This window comes from Tupaia chinensis, unplaced genomic scaffold, assembly GCF_000334495.1.
Source record: "Tupaia chinensis unplaced genomic scaffold, TupChi_1.0 Scaffold000387_1, whole genome shotgun sequence".
Lineage (NCBI taxonomy): Eukaryota > Metazoa > Chordata > Mammalia > Scandentia > Tupaiidae > Tupaia > Tupaia belangeri.
Window position 1 is genome coordinate 738,546 of NW_006159889.1, and position 23,117 is coordinate 761,662.

General features: G+C 42.4%; 1 long non-coding RNA gene across 3 annotated transcripts; it reads right to left on the reverse strand.

The window, feature by feature from the left end:
• Window positions 1-65: 65 nt before the first annotated feature.
• LOC114008777 (uncharacterized) lies at window positions 66-23,106 on the reverse strand. Of its 3 annotated transcripts, none has more exons than XR_003550276.1 (6): window positions 22,973-23,106; window positions 21,972-22,149; window positions 21,139-21,263; window positions 5,836-5,936; window positions 2,538-2,679; window positions 66-332 (listed from the first exon to the last, which is right to left on the reverse strand). It is a non-coding gene; the product is annotated as an uncharacterized LOC114008777 (long non-coding RNA). The 3 variants fall into 3 exon arrangements; XR_003550278.1 differs by having other exon boundaries at window positions 21,139-21,266; XR_003550277.1 differs by lacking the exon at window positions 22,973-23,106 and adding an exon at window positions 22,390-22,485.
• Between the last annotated feature and the right edge of the window lie 11 nt (window positions 23,107-23,117).

Here is a 23,117-nt window from a genome sequence, read left to right on the forward strand (position 1 = left end):
ATAGGGTACCAGGTGGGCACTTGCAGAATAAAGAATGTAGTAGGTGCTGAGGGCCTTACCGCCAGGCAGGAGGCGACTGTCATCTGTCTTCTACTAAGGTTGGGCCCAGCCTGATGCCAGGTATTTGATCTGCATTTCTTCATTTCATTCTCAATCATCTCCCTGGGTTAGACTTTTTCTTTCTGTTTTGCAGAATGAATACAGCAAGGCACAGGGAAGTTAAATTCCTCGTGAACTAGTTGTTCAGGGTCAGGAACAGTCAGCTGCAAAGCCCAGGTTCATTCTGTGTTTAAACAGCCCCTCTCTGGTGAATATATGCTAGAGTAGAAAACCTGTGAAATTTCAGATACACCTGCAGTCAGCAGCCACACTTATTCCAACACAGAAGGACCTGACCTCACTTAATTGTTTGACAATCCCCTGAAGAACTTCAGAGAGCAAGAGGTGAACTGTGAAAGGTACAGTTTGGCTCTAACACGCTTCCCACAAGATCCTGTCCGGAGGCATGAAAGGGGGCTGTGCTGCCTGTCAGGGCACTGTGCTGCTTGTGCTCCTCCTACATGCCCCCCTTTTGGGGCCACCTGCTTTGTCACTTCTGCCTTCCTGTGTCAATTCCCTCTCTGGTCTTCAGTGCCCTCTTCATTGATAAGTGAACATAACATCTCTTCTCCAGGGACCTCGTGTTTATGCAGAGATATACATGATGTGAAAGGACATTGGAGCAGGACCGGGAGGGAGAAATTAATACAGCTATCGTATATGTCAGAGTGTCTAAAAAGAGTATTTGAATGTTCCCAGTAATGACAAATGAAGGAGATGATGGCTACACTAATTACCCTCATCTAATCATCACACGTGGCGTTCATATGTGAAAAATTAACATTGTACACCCACAAACATGACTGATTACTATGCATGTCAGATAAAAGAGGGAGAAAAAATACAGAAAGAAATCAACTGGAGCACTGACTTCTTCCCATTTTCCAATTCCTGCATCCGAAACACTCCCCAACTCCCTAACTCCAGAGTCTACCCTAGCCCTTTGACTAATCTTTGCCATCTGAGAAACACAACTATATGTAACCCAAGAATATGGACTAATATTACAGCCTCCTTTCCACTCTTTTTTAATTTGCTATAGGGTACATGCAGAGAGAGAAACACACACAGAGAAAAAGTGAAAAAGAACCCCCAAGGGGGATGGCCATGCCATAATCTCCTCTCCATTCTGTTCTCAGGATTTGGGGCATGCATGCACACATGCCTGGCATGTTTTTCAAGCCACCAGTCCTGGAACTCAAACCATATTTGCCCATGAGAGATTGAGATGCTTTAGCAACTAGAGCACCAACTGCCCCCCTATTCTTTTCTATTTCCCATGGTAACTCTTTTACTTTTTGGGGGGTTTTTTTTGAGATAGAGATTTTCCTATAGGGTGCATGCTCTTGCTGGAGAGACAGAAAACGAGAAATTACCCACAGAGAGGGGATGGCCACGCCATCCCTTTTCCTCCATTCTCCTCTCAGGATTTTGTGCATGCATCACGGGTGACTGGTTTGAGTTTCAAGCTCTGGGACCAGGACTCGAATCGTGATCGGACATGTGAGAGTTCAATGACGTAACCATTATGCAATCTGCTGGTACCCCATGACTACTTTTAAACCTAGAAACTGGGGCCATTTTTCCAGTAAGTGGGACCCACTCACTAACCAAAAGGGTGGGACCTGCATATCTGATAGTAGGCATTTAGTCACAGGGTCACATGGGGAGTGCTGTGTCATAAATGCTGCAGAAGGTCTGAGCACTTGCCCAGTTACTCATTTGGACTCATTTGAACTAGACGAGAAATTAGGAGTGCCCCTGGAGACAATGACTAAAAAGCTATCCCAAATTGCCCCTTCTAAGCCCCAGTATCCTCATACTCTTCCTTTTCGCCCTCCTCATGCAAGCCGCCTTCCTCCCATTTCTCCTCAGTCTGTGAGCCCTCAACCTACTCCCTAGTACAATGCCTCCCTTTCACTTTAGGAGAGTCCCATCTCCTAAAGTAATGGCAGGTTTCACAAACACACTGAGAGCCTGAATGACCCAGGGCAAGCAGAGGTTGCCCCATCATGACACTAGGCTGGCCTGCGCTGAGCTGGGCTGGACTTGTTGATTCAGAGCCCGTGGCTGGGCACCTGGGAAACATAAGAATGTTGACCTGACTGGGAAAGAAGATAAGCCTACAGAGATTCTGACACCTTTCTGTCCTTGCCTTCAGCCTAGCCCAAGTCCTGTGTGCCATGAGGGCTGCTGGACCACTGAGCCCAGGCTGAAGAAACCTCCACTTGGCAGGGCACAAATACAATGCTGTTAGTTGTCCCCAAGTTAACACTGCAGCTTCTTAACAGAATGAGGGATCATTTTCTTCTTAGCCTTCGGAAGGAAGTGAAGACTTCAGGAAGCTGTTGAGACTTGTTCACAATGAACAAGTTATAAAGATGCTTGTCTAGTTCAGCCAGCTTATGCTTGTGCTTCTCAATGATGTAATCACTTACGTCATGACATCACAGAAGAAAATCGCGCTGCCGAGTGGTCGGAAATCCAGGCTACCAAGAAACATTTACTAAACACCTGTGCATTATGTGGCAGGGATAGGTAATGCGGGGATGGATCACATGCATTCCTCTTCTCAGGTACCTGAGACATGAAAAAATGAACTTGGTAAAATTACTATGGACTTGAGGTGGAGCATGACTCAAGGAGCAATAGAGTCAGAACTGTAGAGTCCAGAAAGATTCTGGAAGAAGATTACACATAAGGTCATACAGACACTGGGTAGGTATCCTCAGACAGACGAGTAGGAAAGAACCTTCAAGGTCAAGGAACCACAGCAGATAATGCAAGGAATTATAAAGAGCTTGCTGGACTCATGAAACTGCAGAAAGGTCCACACAACTAACATGTTCAACACTGTCTCCTGGGCCTGTTTAGGTGTTTACTAAAACCAATGATGGCTTCCATGTCTATGCCTGGCAAAGTCTCCCTTTTTTGGGGGGTTGGGGGGAGTAGTTTATTTATTAATTTTTTATATTTTAATTTATTTTATACATTCGACCAATATATATCACTTAGCTTGTGAAGTGTTTTACCGAACATGAGCCATAGTATGTTTTTTTTTTAAATAAGTTTTAATTCATAAGGTATGTAGAGGGATCAAATTCAAAGGACAGGAAAGAAATGGTGGATGACAGGGGCTAGAGGAAGAGGAAAATGGAGAGCTGTTGTTCTGAAGATTTTGCACACAGCATGAGTACACTCAGTACAGAACTTTATATGTTAAAATGACTAAGATGGTAAATTTTATGTCACATGTATTTACTACAATTAAAAATAAAAATTGGGGGAAAAAATGAAAATTGAGCTTCCTGTCCTAGCAAAGTGAGAATCCATGTGCATCTGAGGTGGGCCTGGCCCTGCTCCTTTAACTGAAAAGCCTCTGTTCCAAAGCTCCTTCCTGCCCAACACCCAGTGAAGTGAGATAGGGTGATCTCTGTCTTCTTTCTGTCTGTCTATCTGTCTCTCTCTCTCTCTCAAAATTTATATATATATATATATTTTCAAAATCTGTAAGTACTGTCTCTTGTTTCTGACCTCTCCTTTATCTTGCTAATTTCAGAATCCATGTGCATCTGAGGTGGGCCTGGCCCTCCTAATTTCGTGTGGAACACACACCTCATGAAGTTTTTATTTGCTGCTTTTTAAAAAAAAAAAAAAAAATTATTTTCCTCTTAATTTTTTTGTCTTTTTTTTTTCTTTTGGCTTTTTCCCTTTATTTCCTTTCCTTTACCTGACTGTCTCACCTTGCTTCTCAGCTTCCACACATTGAGTGTCCAGACAGGCCTAGGTGCACAGTAGTGAAACATCTGAAGACATTTAGAGTCATAGAAATCCTTAACCCCCACTGAACTGCTACAGAAAGGGAGAAACTTGATTCAGGGATTTCAGCTACCAAAGACCGACTGCCCAGACATCACCTTCCCACTCCTCAGGTTTAGCCAGGAGCCAGACAGCAGGTCACCTCCTTTTGCATTCCTCTGAATGCTCAGATGTGACTCCAAAAAATAGGAAAAAATGCATAATTCATCAGATGACCAGAAACCACTGCAGAGGCACAAGAAATATGAGAAACTAAGAAAATAATCTCTCTCCCTAGGGAAAAGGACAGCCCTTTATCATCCACAGACCAATGGAACTTGTGGAAAAGTCAAATAAAGAATTTAGAGTGTTCATAGCAACAAAGCTAATAGTGATGCAAGAGAAGAGAGATAACAAACTCCAGAATATACAGGGGAAAAGAAACAATGAGTTCCAGGAGATAGGGAAGCTCTTGCAGGATCTGAAAGAGGAAATACACACCATAAAAAAGAATCAAACTGAATTGTTAGAGATGAAGGCTGTAACGCAGGAAATCAAAATTTCCCTGAAAATATTAAAAGCAGATTAGACCATGCAGAAGGTCAAATATCGTATGCTGAAGACAAAACCTCTGACCTAGAAAAAAATCACCAAAAAGACAGAAAACCCAATGAAATTAGAATAATATATGAGAAACACTAGATAACATTAAGCGCCCAAACATCCAGATAATCAGTATCCCAGAAGGTGAAAAAACTAATAAGGGCATTGATAGTCTAATCCATGAAATCCTGGAAGGAAAATTTCCGAATCTAGAGAGGCATTCAAATATCTAGACCCAAGGAACACAAAGGACTCCTAATATAATCAACTCAAGAAGATCTTCTCCAAGGCACATTATAGCCAGATTGGCCAAATTTAGAGACAAAGACAAGGTACTAAAATTGGCAAGAGAGAAATGTCAGGTTACTTATAAAGGTTATCCCATAAAGCTAATATTAAACCTCTCATCGGAGACAATGCAAGCAAGGAAAGAATGGGAAAATATACTCAAAGTGTTCAATGAAAAGCAATTTCAACCAAGAATACTATATCTGGCAAGATTATCCTTCATATGAGAAGAAAAAATAAGAACATTCTCAGATAAACAAAACCTTAAAGAATTTACCAATGCCAGCTCTTCAAGAAGTTCTAAAGATAATGCTTTACCAGAAAAACTAAGACACACAGACAGAAATAAGAAAATAAAAAGCAACCAAGAAAATGACCAACTTAATGCTAGAGACAAGTCCTAAAATATCAATAATAACATTGAATATTAACTTCCAGGATTTAAACGAAAAGATCATACCAGAGTAACACTGCAAAGTCAACAAAAGAGAGATTACATGAGACTGAACTCGTGAAATAGAAATATGGAAGGGAGAGAGGAGAAAGGGAAAGAAAAAAAAAAGTAAAAATACATTAAATGACAAAAATGAGAAGCTATTTGCTGATGATAATGTGTATAGTAATATCTTTGTCTTGACTGATATGCATGGTATTCATGCTATAAAATGAAATGTTTTAAACTGTAAAGATATATGTGATTAAATGTAAATAAATAGGAAAAAAAATGTTTAATGAAAATTGAATGAATGATAAAGTCACCTGCTTACTTGGGTTAGGAAAGGGTTAGTGTTTCTTTATTCCCACTTTGGAGATATTGGTATATTGGTCAGAATGTATTTTCAGATATAAAAACACACCAATTGTTTTCATCTTTGTGGGGGGGGGGAGGGGAGGAGCTTGGTTTTTCTGAGACACAGGCTTTGTTTTTGTTTTTGTTTTTTTTTTTCATAAGTATCTGCTTGGAAGTGGGACCTTCTAAAGTAACACCCTCTAAAATCGTTTTTGGAAACAACTGGCCAAGATGAGGTCCAATCCTAAGTCCATTACCTCCTGTGCTTGCTGCTTGAAGGTGATCCCTTTCCTCAGATATCCATGGGTGGTTCTCAACCAGGCTGGGTCCTGAATAACTGGAGCAGGTGAGTGCAGCCCTGGAAGAAGGTAGGACACAATAAAAGAGCCTGAGACATGGGAACGAAGAGCAATGTAGCTAACAATATCCTCATCCAAGACTGGAGGACCTACCACAGGGATGCCATTGCCTAAAGACAGTATAGGACGCTGTTGCCTAGAGATAGCAGGGGCAATGTGACTGAAACTAGCATACAGCCTAGGACTAGCGGAGGCTATACAGTGAATACGGATATATAGACCGGACCTACCAGGGCCCAGGCTATAGCAGGACACCAGCCAGAGAAGATGACCACCTCAGAACCAGAAACTATCTCGAAGAGCTACAGAACCAGAAACTGCAAGTAGGAATATGCAAATTCCTTTATAGGAGGCAGGGGGAGGAATGGATTAACAGTGGAGAAAGGAAGGGCACCAGAGAAGGAAGAGTGCAGGATGCTGCAGGGTGGAGGTGTCAGAGCTAAGGACAAGACACCTTCTCTGACCCTGCTCCCTTTTCTTAGATTTCACAAAAGAACCTTTGGAGTGGCCTTGGTTCACGTCGCATCAGATATACTGATAAATTTAAGTGACCCATGTTGTGATTAAAAATTCTTTTTAATTGGCTAATAGTGTTTTTCAGGCTCTAATACTGTCTTGTACCTTCGGATAACACAGGAGCAACAAGCACCAGTCCACAGAGCTCCCTGGGTAAATCGGCTGCAGCCTCCACTCTGCACACACTCCTAGGGTATCCGATACCCTAAATGGGCCTCAATGTGAGTTCCAGACCCAGGGGCCCCAGCTCCTCTAGACTTCCTTCCCCAGACAGCACATGGGTTCTCAGACTCACTGACGGTAGGTTCCCTCTGCACATTCTTTCCCACCCTCTGCTCTTCCAGAACATCCTGCATCAGCCCACACTCTGCAGTAACTCACTCTCCTGGAGTGGAGGGTGTGTGTGCTTGCTGGAGAAACAGAGAGAAACAGAAGGCAAGATGGCCACGCCACAATCCCTTCTCCTCTCCTCTCGGGATTTTGGGCACACCTTCACACAAACTCAGCATGAGTTTTAAGCTGCTGGGTCTGGGACTCAAACCACAGTAATTACGTGGGAGTTCAACAACGTAACCACTATACCATTACCCCGTGTTTTTCGTTTTTTAATTTTAGCTTAATTTTTTTCTATTTAAATTTTTTTTGTAATTTATTATTTACATATAATCATTACACATCTTTGTCGGATACAGAATGGTCTTTAGAAACAGGTACACAGTGCGTAAAATACAAATCGAGGAAATAAACATATTCACCACCTAAACCATTCCAATAGTTATTCTATAAATAACTCAGTTGTCTATGACATTTTTTACTGTGAGGTACAGGTCTAAAGAAAATGTATTAAAAATCAGGCAACAAACAATCCCATAAATTAACCAAGATAATCTTAACATAGCCAATGAAAGAATAATTAGTCATTTCCTTGCAGAGAACTATGAGAGATAAAGAGTTATAATCTGAAAAAGCCTGTGGGGTGGGAACCAGCAGTTAGCATAATGGCTATGTCGCTGGACTCCCACGTAGTCAACCGCGGTTCACGTCCCAGACCCGGTGGCTTAAAACTCACGCCGGGCGCGTGTGCGTGCGTGCCCAAGATCCCGAGAGGAGAATGGAGGAGAAGGGATTGTGGAGTGGCCATTCCCCCGGGGGGTGATTTCTCACTTTCTGTCTCTCTGTCTCTCTCTGTCTATCTGGCGAGCGCATGTGCCCTATAGCGAAAACCTCTCCAAAATAAAGCCTGTGGGTATAAATCATTGGTCCAGTTAGAGACATGTGGAATTGCACATAACAGTTCATTAGGAAGAGAAAGAAAAAGTGTTTTACTCACATATTGTGAGTTCTCGTAAGACCATGGTACTACCCTGTCAGAAATAAGTGCTGAACTTCAATAAGTCTCCAAAAAAGCAAAGAGAAAAAATTGGAAAGAGATGTTTATAAATAAAAATATGGTAAAGCCAGTGATTTGGTTTTATAGGCTTTACACAGTTCCTGACTTTAGCCTTTTTAAAACTTTCATTCCAAAGAAAGACTCAGCTGTAATGTTTTTTCTATAGTCTATTATAGTTTTATATAATGAGTAATGGTTATAATAAAGCTTATATGTAAAATTGTTGAATCTACATTTAGTCCTGACATTCAATGCTATTATGTGGACCTATCCTTTTTGTAAACTATGCCTAAGATAAGGGATTGATAACCAGAATACACAGGGAACTCAAGCAGCTTACCCAAAAAATTATGATCAACTCAATTAAAGGATGAGAAAATGAGCTGAACAAACAACTCTCTAAAGAAGACATGCAAACAGCCAAAAAGCATATGAAAAGGTACTCAACATTCCTCATCATAAAGAAGATGCAGCTCAAAACCACAATGATATCCTACCTAGCCCCGGTCAGAATGGCAAAGATTAGATAAACAAAAAAAGATAAGTGCTGAAGATAAAAAACCATATGATCATTTCAACCAATACAGAGAAAGCATCGGATAAAATACAACATCCCTTCACGATTAAGACTCTCAGCAAGATTGGTATAGAAGGGTCATTTCTCAACACAATAAAAGCCACATATGAAAATCCTATGAATGGATAGCATTATACTGAATGGGAAAAAGCTAAAGCTTTTCCACTAAAAACTGGTACTAGATAAGGTTGCCCACTTTCTTCACTTCTTTTCAATATAGTGCTGTAAGTCAGCCAATGCAATCAGAAAAGATAATAATATAAAAGGCATTCAAATAGGGAAAGAAATGTCTTTATTTGCAGATGACATGATGGTATACTTAGAAGACTCAAAGGTTTCCATGAAAAAAAACTTCTCAAAGTAATAAATGAATACAGTAAAGTGTCGGGATACAAAATCAACATCCAAAAATCTGTAGCATTTATATATATGAACAAGTTGAACGAGGTAGATCTGAAGAAAGGAATTCCTTTTATCAAATCCACAAAATGTATAAGATACCTAGGGTAAACCTAACTAAGGAAGTCAAAGACTTTTATAAAGAAAACTATAAAAATCTTAAAAAGGATACTGAAAATGACACATACAAAAAGTGAAAGGACATCCCACATTCCTGGAATATATATGAACAAGTTGAACGAGGTAGATCTGAAGAAAGGAATTCCTTTTATCAAATCCACAAAATGTATAAGATACCTAGGGTAAACCTAACTAAGGAAGTCAAAGACTTTTATAAAGAAAACTATAAAAATCTTAAAAAGGATACTGAAAATGACACATACAAAAAGTGAAAGGACATCCCACATTCCTGGATTGGAAGAACTAATATAAACAAAATGGCAGTTCTACCCAAATTAATCTACATATTTAATGCAATTCCAATCAAATTACCACAGACATTCTTCACAGATCTAGAAAAGACAATCACAGAATTTGTCTAGAATCATAAAAACAAAAATCGTATTGCCAAAGCCATCATGCACAGGAAGAGTGGAGTGGGTGGCATCTCACTCCCTGACCCCAAAATATACTATAAAGCTGTGATAATCAAAACAGCATGGTTGGGAACCAGCAGTTAGCATAATGGCTATGTCGCTGGACTCCCACGTAGTCGACCGCGGTTCGCGTCCTAGACCCGGCGGCTTAGAACTCACGTCAGGTGCGTGTGCGTGCATGCCCAAGATCCCGAGAGGAGAATGGAGGAGAAGGAATTGCGGCGTGACCATCCCCCCTGGGGGGGGGGGATTTCTTGCTTTCTATCTCTCTGTCTCTCTCTGTCTTTCTGGCGAGCGCACGCGCCCTATAGCAAAAACCTCTCCAAAAAAAAAAAAAAACAAAAACAGCATGGTGGAGGCACAAAAGCAGACAGGTGGACCAATGGAATAGAATAGAGACTCCAGAGATAAACCCCAAAACTTACAGCCAACTGATTTTTGACAAAGGATAACATTCGGTCCCATGGGAAAAGGAAAACTCATTAGCCAATGGTGCCGGAAAAACTGGGTATCCACCTGCAGAAAGATGAAACTGAATCCCCAACTTTCACCACTAACAAAAATCTACTCAAAATGAATCAAAGATCTGAGCCTAAGACCTCAAACTTTAAAACTACTAGTAGAAAACACTGGGAAAACTCTGGGAAACATTGGGGTAGGCAAAGACTTCTTAAGTAAGACTCACAAAGCATGGGCAATAATCTCTAAAATAGACAATAATACCTAAAACAGACAAGAAGTTTCTGCACAGTAAAGGACACAGTCAAATGAGAAACTTTGTGCAGCTGGGAAGAGGGGGATAGGGGTGCTATAAGTCTATGTGTCTAGAACTTGGAGCTGTGGCTGTGGACATCTACTCACTAGGCCCAAGGACTGGGCTATGAACCCCTGTGAGAACTACACATATCCAGTGAACTGGTCCAGTGACTACCAGCATGTGTCTTTGCAGCTGGGAGCAGGGCTGAAATTCCACATGTCTGAAGGGTCAACAGGTAAGACAAAACTGCAAGCCTATGCCCTCTGTCCTCGGGGCCAGGCTGTGATCTTGGCAGGAACTGTGTCCATACAGCCAATGGGTCTGACGGCTGCCAGCCTGTACATATCTTTGCATCTGAGAGGCAGGGCTGGAGCTGAGCATTTGTTGAGCTTCTACCTATCCAGTCACTGTCAGAATAAGCTGGGTGGTCCACCTGCTTGTGCACATCTGCACAACTGGAGAGAGGGGCTGGATGGTTAAGGCACTGTATTCCTACGTAGTTGACCACTGTTTGATTCCCAGACCCAGCAGCTTAAAATTCACACCAGTCATGTATGCATGCATGCTCAAAATTCTGAGAGAACAGAGGAGAAGGGACTGTAGTGTGGCCATCACCCCTGGGGGGATGATTTCTCATTCTCTCTCTCTTTTTCCTCGCTCTCACACTCTCTCTCACTCTCTCTCTTTCACTCTCTCTCTCTCTCTCTCTCTGTCTCTCTCTCCCTGGCAAGTGCATGCACCCTTTAGCAAAAATTTCACAAAAGTAGCAATAATAATAATAATAATAATAATAATAACAGCAAAAGATAACATAGCTATGTTACAGCAAGTGGCATGGAGGTTAAGGCAGCTGGATTCCATATGGTCGAATGCACAGTTCAAGTCTTAGATGAGGCAGCTTGCAGCTTGCACTAGGCACATATAAGTGCATGCCCAGAATCCCTGGAGGAGAATAGAGAAGGTATTGTGGTGTGGCCATTCACCCTGAAGATGAATTATTAGATTTTCGGGAAAGTCATGATGCATTTTTGGATAGAAACACATAGAAAGATATGCCATGACTTACCCAACAACCTAATAGAATGTAGGTGGGAGCTATTAGTGACAAAGAAATCAAGGATAAGGGCCAGCAGGTAGCATGGTGGTTAATGCACTGGACTCCTACATGGCTGACCATGGTTTGAGTCCCAGATGGCAACTTGAAATCACATCCAGTGCATGCACATGCATGGCTAAAATCCCAAGAAGAGAATGGAGGAGAAAGGACCATGGTATGGCCATCTCTCCTGAGGTGATTTCTCACTTTCCCTCTGTCTCTCTCTGCCAAATGCACGTGCTCTATGGCAAAAAACCTGAGAGAGAGAGAGAGAGAGAGAGAGAGAAAGAGAGGGAGAAAGGAAGGAAGGAAGGGAAGGAGGGAGGAGGGAGGGAGGGAGGGGCAGGGGGAGAGAGAAAGAGAGAGGAGAGAAGGAAAGTGAGAAAGCAAGCCACCACCAAGTCCAGAACCGAACCTGAATGAAGAAGGAAGGAAAAAAATAAAAAGGAATCAAAGAGAACCAACCCCATACCGCAGTGGATAATGTGTGATCGACTACAGATTGAATCCTGGCCCCAGCAGCTTGCAAAACATACAAGGCATGTGTGCATGCATGCCCCAAATTGTGATGTGTTGTAGAAATGGAAGAAAAGGAATTGTAGCATGATCATGCCCCATTGGGGAGTTCTCTCTCTCTCTCTCGCTCTCGCTCTCGCTCTCTCTCTGACTCACACAATGAAAATTTTTAAGAAGGAAAAGAGGTATCAGAGCTTTGGAACATGTCACTTAAATAGACATTGAAGTCATTCATGATAACGGACCCATTTTTGATACAAGTCTCAGAGTTTTAACAGAAAAAGAGAGTATTCAGCTGACCCCATTACCTAGTGGTTAAGGGAGCTAGATCCCAAATGGCCAACTACATGGTGTGAATTCCAGCCCCAGTGGCTTGAAAAACACAACAGAGTGTGTGCATGTGTACCCAAAATCTTGGCAGGATGAAGAAATGGAAAGAGCATGGAAATAATTGTTTCAAAATAATCAGAAAGAGCAAAGAGAATCTACATGCCATATACCCATTCTGAAGTATTAGAGTGAGAGACTGAGTAGTCTCTCATGAGACAGAGGGAAGCAGTGTCCTAAAGAGAAACTCAGACTATAGTTAAAGCTAGGACATGCAAGGAACTCTCCATTAAATAGGGACAGTCTGAAAAAACAGAAGAGTTGCTAATCATGTACCTGGACTTCCAGAGAGGAAAAATGAGTTTTTTGGGGGTTTTTTGTTTTGTTTTTTGGGGTTTTTTGAGAGTTTTTATGCTATAGGGTGCGTGCGCTCGCCAGACAGACAGAGAGAGACATAGAGACAGAAAGCGAGAAATCACCCCCCAGGGGGGATGGTCACGCCGCAATCCCTTCTCCTCCATTCTCCTCTCGGGATCTTGGGCATGCATGCACACGCGCCCAGCATTGAGTTTTAAGCCACCGGGTCCGGGACGCGAACCACAGTTGACTACATGGGAGTCCAGTGACATAGCCATTACGCTAACTGCTGGTTCCCAGGACAAATGAGAGTTTTGAAGTATGCAGGGAAAAGGGTGTTGGGTCAAGGGAGAAAAAAAAAAAAAAGCATACTACTAGGGTGACAAGAGTGACAAGAGTACAAGAAAGAAAGAGTACTGGGCCAGCAGGTGGCACGGTGGTTAAGGGTGCTGGATTCCCACATGGTTGATGGTGGTTCAAGTCCTGGACCTGGCGGCTTGCTTTCTCACTTTCTCTCTCTCTCTCACTCTGTCCCTCTCTGGTCAAATTTAAATAAACAAATGAATAAATAATAAATAAAGTTAAATAAAATAATTTAAAAAAAGAAAGAAAGAACAGAATACTAAAGACATTTATGATGTGGATGGTGATCAAAGGAACCAAGAATGTTAAGCAGAGAGACTTGTTTAGTGAGACTAAGCAAAAGGGGAGAGTGCAGGATTCGCCCCGCCCCCATCACCTGACTTGCAGTTAGGCATGTGAAGGATGAGCAAAGAAGTCCAACTCTATCATTGGGCACCCAGGAATGGGCAGTCATCCGGCCCTACATGGGCCCCATGCTTCTGGTTCCAGTTAAGAGACAGCCACAAACCAAGGGCCCACAGAGACCAAGACTGCAAAATGACAACTCTGAAGCAAGCCCTCCAATGTCCTGTCCAGAGGCCTTTGGGATGGGGGAAGATCATGCTGCCTGTCGGGGCATTGTTCTATTTCGTACTTCCTGCTGCGTGCATGCCCTCTCCTCCCTGCCCAAGTTCTACTCACACCTGCATTGCCACCAAAAGCCTGCCTGGAATAGATATTTCTGGTATCTCTTCTTTGGTGAATGGACAGACCATCTATTCTCCAGTTGCCTCATATTCACGCAGAGACATAAATGATATGAAAAGACTTTAGAAAATGACGTTAAATAGGTTAGGACCAGGATAAATATAATTAACAAATTTCCTGTATATCTCGGGAGTGTCTAAAATGGAGTATATTTTGAATCTTGCCAAAAGAAAACAGTGACAACAGATCAAGATGGTGGATATAATTACTCTCATTTATCGTTACACATTGTATTCATGTATTGAAAAATGATACTGTGTGCCTACAAATGTGACTGGTTATTATGCTAATTTTAAAAAGAAAGAAAGAAACTGGGGCTCTAACTTCTCCCCATTTTTCAATTCATGCATTTAGAACCATTACCCAAGGTCTCACACGACAGCCCCTTTTCTACTCTTTTCTGTTTCCTATGGTCACTCTTAAACTTAGACCCTGGAACCATGTCCCTGGTGGGTGGGGCCCACTCACAATGGCAAAGGACAAGGTCTGCACATGTCATAATGGGCATTCAGTCATGGGGTGATGTGGGAGGTGCTGTGACATAAATGCTGGAAGAACTCTGGTCACTTGCCCAGTTACTCATCTGGACTCATTTAGACTGGATCAGTCACTAGGAGTACCTTTGGAGATGATGACAAGAAAGCTACCTTCAATTGCCTCTTCTAAGCCCCAGCCTCCTCCTCATTCCCTTCCTTCCCGCCCTTCTCATACAAGCCACCTTCCTCCCATTGCTCCTCGATCTGTCAGCCCTCAGCCTACTCCCCAGCACCAGGCCTCTCATTCATCTTCCCGCCCCATTCACTTACCTCCCCTAACTAATGCCAACTCCTACCAGCCCCCTCCATTGAGGGTCTCCAAGCCCAGCTCCTCCTCTGTGCCCTACAGACCACCCACTTGCGGCCGCCCTGTCCGTCTTGGTCCCCTTTCCCATTACTCCAACATCTTTGCCCTGACTCCTCCTCCCAGCCCTTCTTCCTAATCCCCTGAACTCTAGTCCCCACTGACCACCCCAGCCACCCTCAACTGCAGCTGATGATCCACAACTCTCATCCTGAGGAGAAGATTTTCCTCCTACTGGGACAGTTCGGGTGCTGTTCAGAATTGCCAAGTCTGTGCTTTCCTGAGCATCTGGAACATGACAAGAACAGACACTGCACCCTGCAGTGTCTCCTCAGTTAGTTACGGGACCTCTTTCCATGACTAGATCCTGAACCTTTCACTAGCATCTGCATTTTGCCTTCATCCTCCATCTTGTTGATCCTCATCAGGTACAAGCAATACCTTAACAATTTTCTTTTTCTTTTCTTTTTATTTAAAGAACTTATTTGTTTATTTATTTATTTATTATTTAATTTGACCAGAGAGAGACAAAAAGTGAAAAAGCATGCCACCAGGTCCAGGACTCGAACAATGATCAACCATGTGGGAGTCCAGCCCCTTAACCACCATGCCACTTGCCAGCCCCACAATTCCCTTTTTCTAAACCATCTGTTTTTTTCCTCTTCCACCTGATCAGCCAGCCTGCATGAGCTTCTACACTTGTACACGGCTTCTCTAGGGAAACTAACCACAGAGCAAGCTGCAAGACTAACAAGACGAAACATAGAAGAGAGTGAGAGGTGGAACACAACTATTCTTCAGGAGGGTAAGTTCTATGTACCCTGGGTTAAATGAGTTTAAGAAAGGGTGATCCTGATGCTCACATTACATGTCCCTGGTGCAGAGAGATGAGGACTCATGGGTTGGTGTTTTTTATGTTTGGTCATTAATTTTACTTTTGGTCTGATTCCTCTCAACTCCATTTTTTAATTATTTTATCATTTTTTATTCACAAGTACATTTGCACAGCAAAAATATGGCTTGTCTTCATTTTAGTGTCCCAGAATCATGACAGAGACATACTGTCCTTGAGAAATACCCCCTACATGGAAGGGGAGGGTTCCTCCATTGTGTTCTCATCAAAGTTCCTAAGGTTGGACCTCTCAGTCGCCTGCCTCTATACCAGAAAATGAAGGTAGTGAGTCTAGAGGGAAATATCAGTCCCAATCCTAACCACATGATGGCATCAGATGAGCTGGTGATGTTTTTTAAAATGTATGCTCTTCAAATTGATATAGAACTAGAATATATGGGCTGGACTAAGCTGGGCTGGGCTGTGATGTATCCAAAGCCCAAGTCCAAGCACGTGGAAAACATAAGAATGTGCAGTGAGGAGAGACAAGGAAGCTCCTGAGATCCCAACTCCTCTACCTGTGTCAGTCTCTTCCCAGCTCTGTAGAATGTGGGCTTCTGGGCCGCTGGGCCCAGGCTGAATAAAGTTCAACCCGGCAGGCCATGAATTTGGTGTTATTAGTTGTCCCCCAGCTAACACTATGACTTCATAGTAGAATGGGGGTTCATTTTTTTTCTTAGCCTTAGGAAGGGAGTGAAGACTTCAGGAAGCTGTTTGGGTCTTGTTCACAAAGACAAGTTACGAAGATGCTTATCTAGCTCAACCAGCATGTGATGAAATCTCCTTGCGCTTCAAGATGTAGAGGTTTATGTCATGATGTCACAGAAGAAAACCTCGGTGCTGAGTGATCAGACACCCAAGTGCCAGCGAACATTTACCAAACACCTACATGTGCATGCTGTGGCAGCTACTGGTAATGCCAGGATGGACCGCGTGCATTTCTTCTTCCCTAGTACCTTAGATCTAACCAAGGGAACTTGGTAAAGTTACTATGGTTTGGCATAGAGTATGGCTCAAAGAGCAATAGGGCTGGGACTTATAGAATCCAAAAGGCTTCTGAAAGGAAGATTACATGTAAAGTTCTTATAAACATAAGGTAGGTGTCCTCCAGAAGACAAGGAGGAAAGAATCTTCCAGGCCAAGGAGCCACATCAACTAAAGCAAGGAATTATAAAGAACTCACTGGACTCAGGAAACTGCAGACAGGTCCACACAGCTCACGTGCTCAATACTGCGTCTCCCAGACCTAACCACGTCTGGAACACTGTGTCTTGGGTGAGTGGATGAGTGGGTAAATGAAGAGGTACACAGTGAGGAAGGACACAAGGGCTTACTGACACCAGAGGTGCTTTCTTTCTCTGTGCCAGGCCTACTTCTGATTGTTTTTAAATAAACGAGGCTCCCAATTGCCTTCTACCTTCCAGCATTTCTGTTTCGGTCATAGTGTGCAGACATTCAGAATATATTAAGTGGGAGCATATAATACTTCTCTTTCATAGTCTAGATTGCTTTACTCAACATTAAATCTTCCATATTTGTCCACTTTCAATGAGGGGTGTTGGTAGAAGGGAGGGAATCAAGGGTGGAAAAATGAAGCAAAACATTTAATGAACATAAAATGGAAAATTATCTGCTGATGATAATGTATACAATAATATCTTTGACAGTGTATTCATACTGGGAAAATCCATTTTGTATGCTGTACAGATGTACAGTGATTAAATGTTAAAAACATAAGAAAATGAAAGAAAAAAGAGAAAAAAAATCAACTATGTTACCTAAGGTATGTAGATGTGTCTAATTCATAGAACAGAAAATACAATGGCAGTCAACAGGCTGGAGGAAGCAAGAAAGAAGAGCTATTGTTTAAAAAGTGTGAAAAAGTTCTGCTGATTGGTTCACACAGAGTGAATAAACTCAATACTAGTAAATGTTATGCCTTTAAATGACTAAAAGGTAAATTTTATTATTTTTTTTTCACCACAATTAAAATGTAAAATAAATAAACTATGAAGTCATCATGAGTCACTTCAGAAAGGGCTCCTCTGTCTATGTCACCATATTGGTGATAGTAACCAATTCAGTTAAATGTTTTATCAGATATAAAAATATATCTGCTATTCTTGGTTTTATGAGTTAGATATGGAGGATTTTGATTGTGGGCATCTGCTTGAAAGTGTGAATGGTTTCTGACAACTTCCAAAATCTGTTTTAGGAGATGACTGGCAAATATGAGGTCCGATCCTAAGTCTGTTACCTTCAGAGTCTGCATTTTAAGGCAAACACTTTCCTGGAGGTATCCAGGGGTGATTCTTGCAAGAGGCTGGGTCATGCAAAGCTGGGGCAGTTGAGTCCAGCACCAGAAGGGAGATGCAAGAAATGAGATCCTGAGATGTGGGAGCAGAACCAAATGGATTGGACCAGGATGGTCATACTCTTACCACAGAAATGCTGTTGCCTGAGGATGGCATGGGAGCAGGAGGCCCAAACAAGGGGAGACTGGAGAGGGACCACAGAGAACAGGATCAGGCCAAACAGGGCCAAGGCCATGGCAGGACACCAGAGGGAGGAGGTGACCCAGATGGGATCATGAGAACCAGATCTTGTAGGGACTGACCACAAAGAGCTATGAAAGCAGAAATTCTACAGAGTATTACATTAATTCCCTCCTCAAGGTTAAGGGTGGGCCTGGTTCAGGGCAAGGAGCATGGAGGACACCCTGGGTAAAGACGGGTTCTAGGGATTTGCAGCATGGGGGTACCAGTCAGAGCAAGGGACAAGATACCTTCTCTGACACCCACCCTCTTCCTTAGGCTTCAGGAGCAAAGACTTTGGAGGGGACTGCCCACCATTGCACCTGAACAATGAACCCATGTTGTGATTTTTTTAAGTATTGTAAAAATAAAGTTGTTTGTATTTGTTTTCTTTTTAATAAATTAAAGGTTTTATCAGGCTCTAACACTGTCTGACACCTTGAGAAAGATCAGGAGCCGCAGTCCTCAGCCCACAGTGCTCCCCTGATGTAGGGGCCCCAGCCTCCACTCTGCTCATTGCACTCACTCTTTGGATGGTTTCATCTGGTCCTATAACACCAGCTCCTCTAAATGCCCCTGGGACTCAAATGGAGCTTCAGACCCAGGAGCCCAACTACCTGTAGCTACCTTCCCTGGACAACCCACATTTCCACTTGTCTTTGTGTTCACGGAAACTCTGAAGTGATTCTGCTCTAGCGACAGGTTTCTGCCTAAACTCCCAGACTTTTCCAAAGCATTCTTTGGAATCTAAGACACTACCAGTGTCTGCTACTTGCATGGTCCTGAACACAGAGTGAAGCAGCAGCCTTCACAGCAGCTCCACCTGGAGCCACTGGAAACGGGCCTGAGTAACGCTTTCCTGGGATGCAGGGAACACAGTCCAGAGGGGGCTCAAGATAACTACCTCACTCTGGGCCAATCCCCTGAAACCATTCTCATTTCCTAAGCATCTGTACTTGTAATGGAAGGTGCAGGGCCTTCAGGGATTTTCTTCCATTTTTCTGGACAAGTATTACCTAGATCCTTTCTGCCCTGATAATGTCTTTAACAATCAATCTCTCAGCCACAATTTTTTCTGACAAACATACTTTTTCATTTTTGCCACATGACCAGGCTGCAAAACTCCCGTCTGCTCTGCTTCTCTTTTAATAAGTTCCAGCTTTAAAACATTTTATTCATTTCTCATTTCACTAAAAGCTAAAACAACCCTGCAATTTTATACTTTGCTTTGAAATTTCATTTGCCAGATCTTCATCATTCTTAAATACACAAGCATTTTGCAGCCGAAATTTTTTGCTGTGCTGTTACACATATGACTTTTCCCCCAATTTCCAATAAGATATTTGTCACTGTGGGCCAGCCCCATAGCATAGTGGTTAAGGGAGCTATGTCATATGTCTAACCACAGTTCCAATCCCAGCCCCAGCTATTTATTTATTTATTTATTCATTCATTTATTTATTTATTTTTAGATAAAATACTTCCTTATTTACATTTTTTGTTTCATTTCCTTTTATACCTTCGATCACATTATTTAGCTTACAAAGTGAATATTTCAACATGTGAATATTTCTCCCTATTCCAGATGATAAAACTGTAAAATATCAACAGGTAATACCACATTTCTTTGTCACGTTAATGCTTTGCCTCCCTATTTTTTTCCTAAGTGTCCTTCCTCAGACCCTATTCTTTCACACACTATCCGGTATTTACACCCATTTACTGTGTTTCTATATCTTTTAGTCAATCAGTTTCTGTCATAGAGTGTGGACATTCAGTATATATTAAATGGGAACATACAAAGTCTCTTCTTCATAGCCTGGCTTGCTGCACTCAGCAGTAAATCTTCCATATTGTTCCACTTTCGGTCAAAAGCCAGGGTTTGGGATTTTTTTTTTTTTTTTAATGGCTGAATCGTATTCCATAGAGTATATGTGCCACAGTTCTATTCATTCATCTGTTCGTGGGCATTTGGGTTGGTTCCATGACTTAGCAATTGTGAATAGTGCCGCAATAAACATCGGTGTGCAAGCACTTTTCTGATTAAGAATTCTTCTGTCCTTTGGGTAGATACCAAGGAATGGGATTGCTGGATCATATGGTAGTTCTATTTGTAGATTTTCGAAGAATCTCCAAATTGTTCTCCACAGTGGCTGGACCAATCTACATTCCCACCAGCAGTGTAAGAGAGTTCCCCTTTCACCACACCGCCACCAACACTTATCTTTTTTTTTTTTCTTTTTAATCTTAGTCATTCTGACTGGGGTTAGATGGTACCTTATTGTTGTTTTGATCTGCATTTCCCTTACAATGAGAGATGTTGAGCATTTTTTATATGCCTTTTGGCTATTTGTATGTCATCTTTACGGAGTGGTTTTTTTCAACTCATTCTCCCATATTTATTAGGGTTGATCATCTTTTTTCCAAACAGCTGTTTAAGTTCCTTGTGAATTCTGGTTATCAATCCCTTATCTGATGCATAATTTACAAAAATATTTTCCCATTCTGAGGGCTGTCTATTCATACTAATTACTATGTCTTTTGCCATGCAGAAACTTCTTAGTCTGATGTAATCCCACTTGTCTATTTTGGGGATTATCAACTGTGCTTTGGGGGTCTTGCTTAAGAAGTCTTTTCCTACCCCAATGTCTCCCAGAGTTTCCCCAGTGTTTTCCAGGAGCAGTTTTATAATTTGAGGTCTTAGATTTAGATCTTTGAGCCACCTTGACTCGATTTTTGTGAAAGGTGAGAAGTAGGGGGATTCAGATTCATCTTAGTGGTTACATTGCTGTACTCCCACTTGGCCCCAGCTATATAAAAAACATGCCAGACATGTATATGTGCATGCCCAAAATCTAGACAGGACAGAGAAATGGAGGTAAAAACATTGTGACATGACCATGCCTCGTTAAGGAGGCGCTGTCTCCCTCTCACTCCCTCCCTGTCTCTTTGTCTCTGGCACACCAACACACCCTCTGACAATTAAGGGGGAAAAGATATTCCTCATTTCCTCAGAAACCATCCCAAAATAGCCTTGCTGTTCATATTTCTATCAGTATTCTGGTCACCACCATTTCACCAGTCTTTAAAGAGTTTCAGCGCATTCGTAAACTGTTTTGCTTCCAAGTCTCCACCAGAATCTAGGCCTTTTCAAGCCAAACTCAGTGCCAAAGCTGCCCCACATTTTCAAATGTGTGTAGCAACTCAGTCCTGCCAATTACACCATTTTCTGTCTTAGTCCATGTTGCGTTGCTAACAGAAATATCTGAAATCAGGTGATTTATAAAGAAATACCTTTTTTTCTGCTCACAGTTTAGAAGTCTGCTGTCCCAGGCTCAACCGCTAGTGAGGCTACACCATAGCAGAGGGTAGGATCCAGAGCAGAGTGGCTGTCCATCACGTTCCATGTCTTGTTTCCTCTGCTTATATAAATATCCAACAGAATTGAATCGTAAGGACTCTGTTCTAATAACATTATCTTATCATACCCTCACATCCCAACCTGAAACACCACGAAGGAATTAAGTTTTCGCTTAAAATCTTTACAATACAATCAAATTCCAACACATGGATTTTGGGGAGACATTCAAAAGTATGAACCTTGAGGGGGATAGAGAACAAACCATTGTCTAAACCAATAGACCATCACAATTCTTTGTTGTTGTTGTTGTTTTTTCCTATAGGACACATGTACTTGCCAGAGAGACTGAGACAGAAACCAAAATGGCCATGCCACAATCCCTTCTCCTCCATTCTCCTCTAGGGATTTTGGGTATGTGTGCACACGCACCCAGTATGGGTTTTAAGTCACCAGGTCCAGGACTCAAACCATGTCCACTACATGGGAGTCCAGCAAAGTAACCATTATGCCATCGGATGGTCCCTACCAGAGTTCTTTTAATGAATATTCTAGTGCCTACTCTGCGCCAGCCTCTGCTAAAGGCTCTCACATAAGCTCCTCCTCTTGCCATTTCTAAATAAAAGGTTTTCCTAAGTACACCATACCATTGCTCACCATGTTACCTACACAAACATTACTCTTCTGACCTTCACCACCACCTTCCGTGCCCAATTAACTAGTTCACTGTCACCTGGCTATAGAGATAAAACATAACATCTTCACTTACAACTCGCCTCATTTTCTTCTGGAGCCCCAACCATTAATGTCAGCACAACAAATTAACCTCCAGGTCTGTTTAAGCTTGGTCCATGCCAATGACTGGAGTAATTCCTTCAGGTAACATTCAGGCTTCTGGCAATTGCTGTGCCTCAGGTCATGACCTTTGGGCACAGGATTAACATGATCTATGGGGCAAATGGAGAACCTATTAGGATTCATGTTTATGTTTACTTTTTTCCATACAGAAAGAAATGATGCTTTCATACTATGTTGATGACACCAGGTAGACAATACAAATATACACGTATTAGGGATGCATGTCCAAAAGTAGTTGTTGCTTTTTTTTTACTGATAGAGGTTTGAGATATGAAACAGTTTGGAGACTCCTGGTCTCTGCTTTTATCCGAACACTGTACCCAACTCACATTACTTGAGTTCCTCTGGTCTTCTCGATGTTTCTGCGCACCAAGCTCAGGATCCTGTTCATCACACAGGAATTCACACAGCGCATTCCCCCACCGTATTCAAGGTCTCTGCTCCCAAGCGTCTCCCTAGAAATAACCACCCACGCCATATCTCATCATTAACTTCCCATCCAGTTTTCCTGCTTTATTGTTCCGCATTGCAGTTATCTGAGGGGCGGTCGTCAGAAAGTTCATGGAAAATGGAATTAAAGTACAAGTTTATTTTGGTGCAAAAAATTTTGAAGATTTATGCAGTTTTCTCATAATACATATTTCCATGAACATTTTGGAGACACAATCTTTCATGTATACGATCTGATGAAATCCACACACACACAAAGATACGAGAACTAAAACTGAGGTTGCCCAACACCAAATCAATATATGAAAATCAATTGTATTTCTACAAATGCCCAGGAGTCTGCCTAATTTTCCTGACCCCAGGCTCCTGGTACACTTCCCCCGGGGCAGCACAGCCTGCTCCTCCTCGGCCTCCAGTCCCCCTCCTGGGACACTCCACAGCCGATGCCCCTCAGTTGCTCACCAACGGCCGGGTCCCCGCGCGCACGGAAGCGCTGGTGCGCGGCTGCTGGCTGAAGCCCGGGCGGTCACAGGTGCGCGTCCGGCTGGGCTCGACTTTCCTCGCAGAGGCGAGCTCTTGCTGCCGCGGCGGCTCCCCGCCGGGAGTG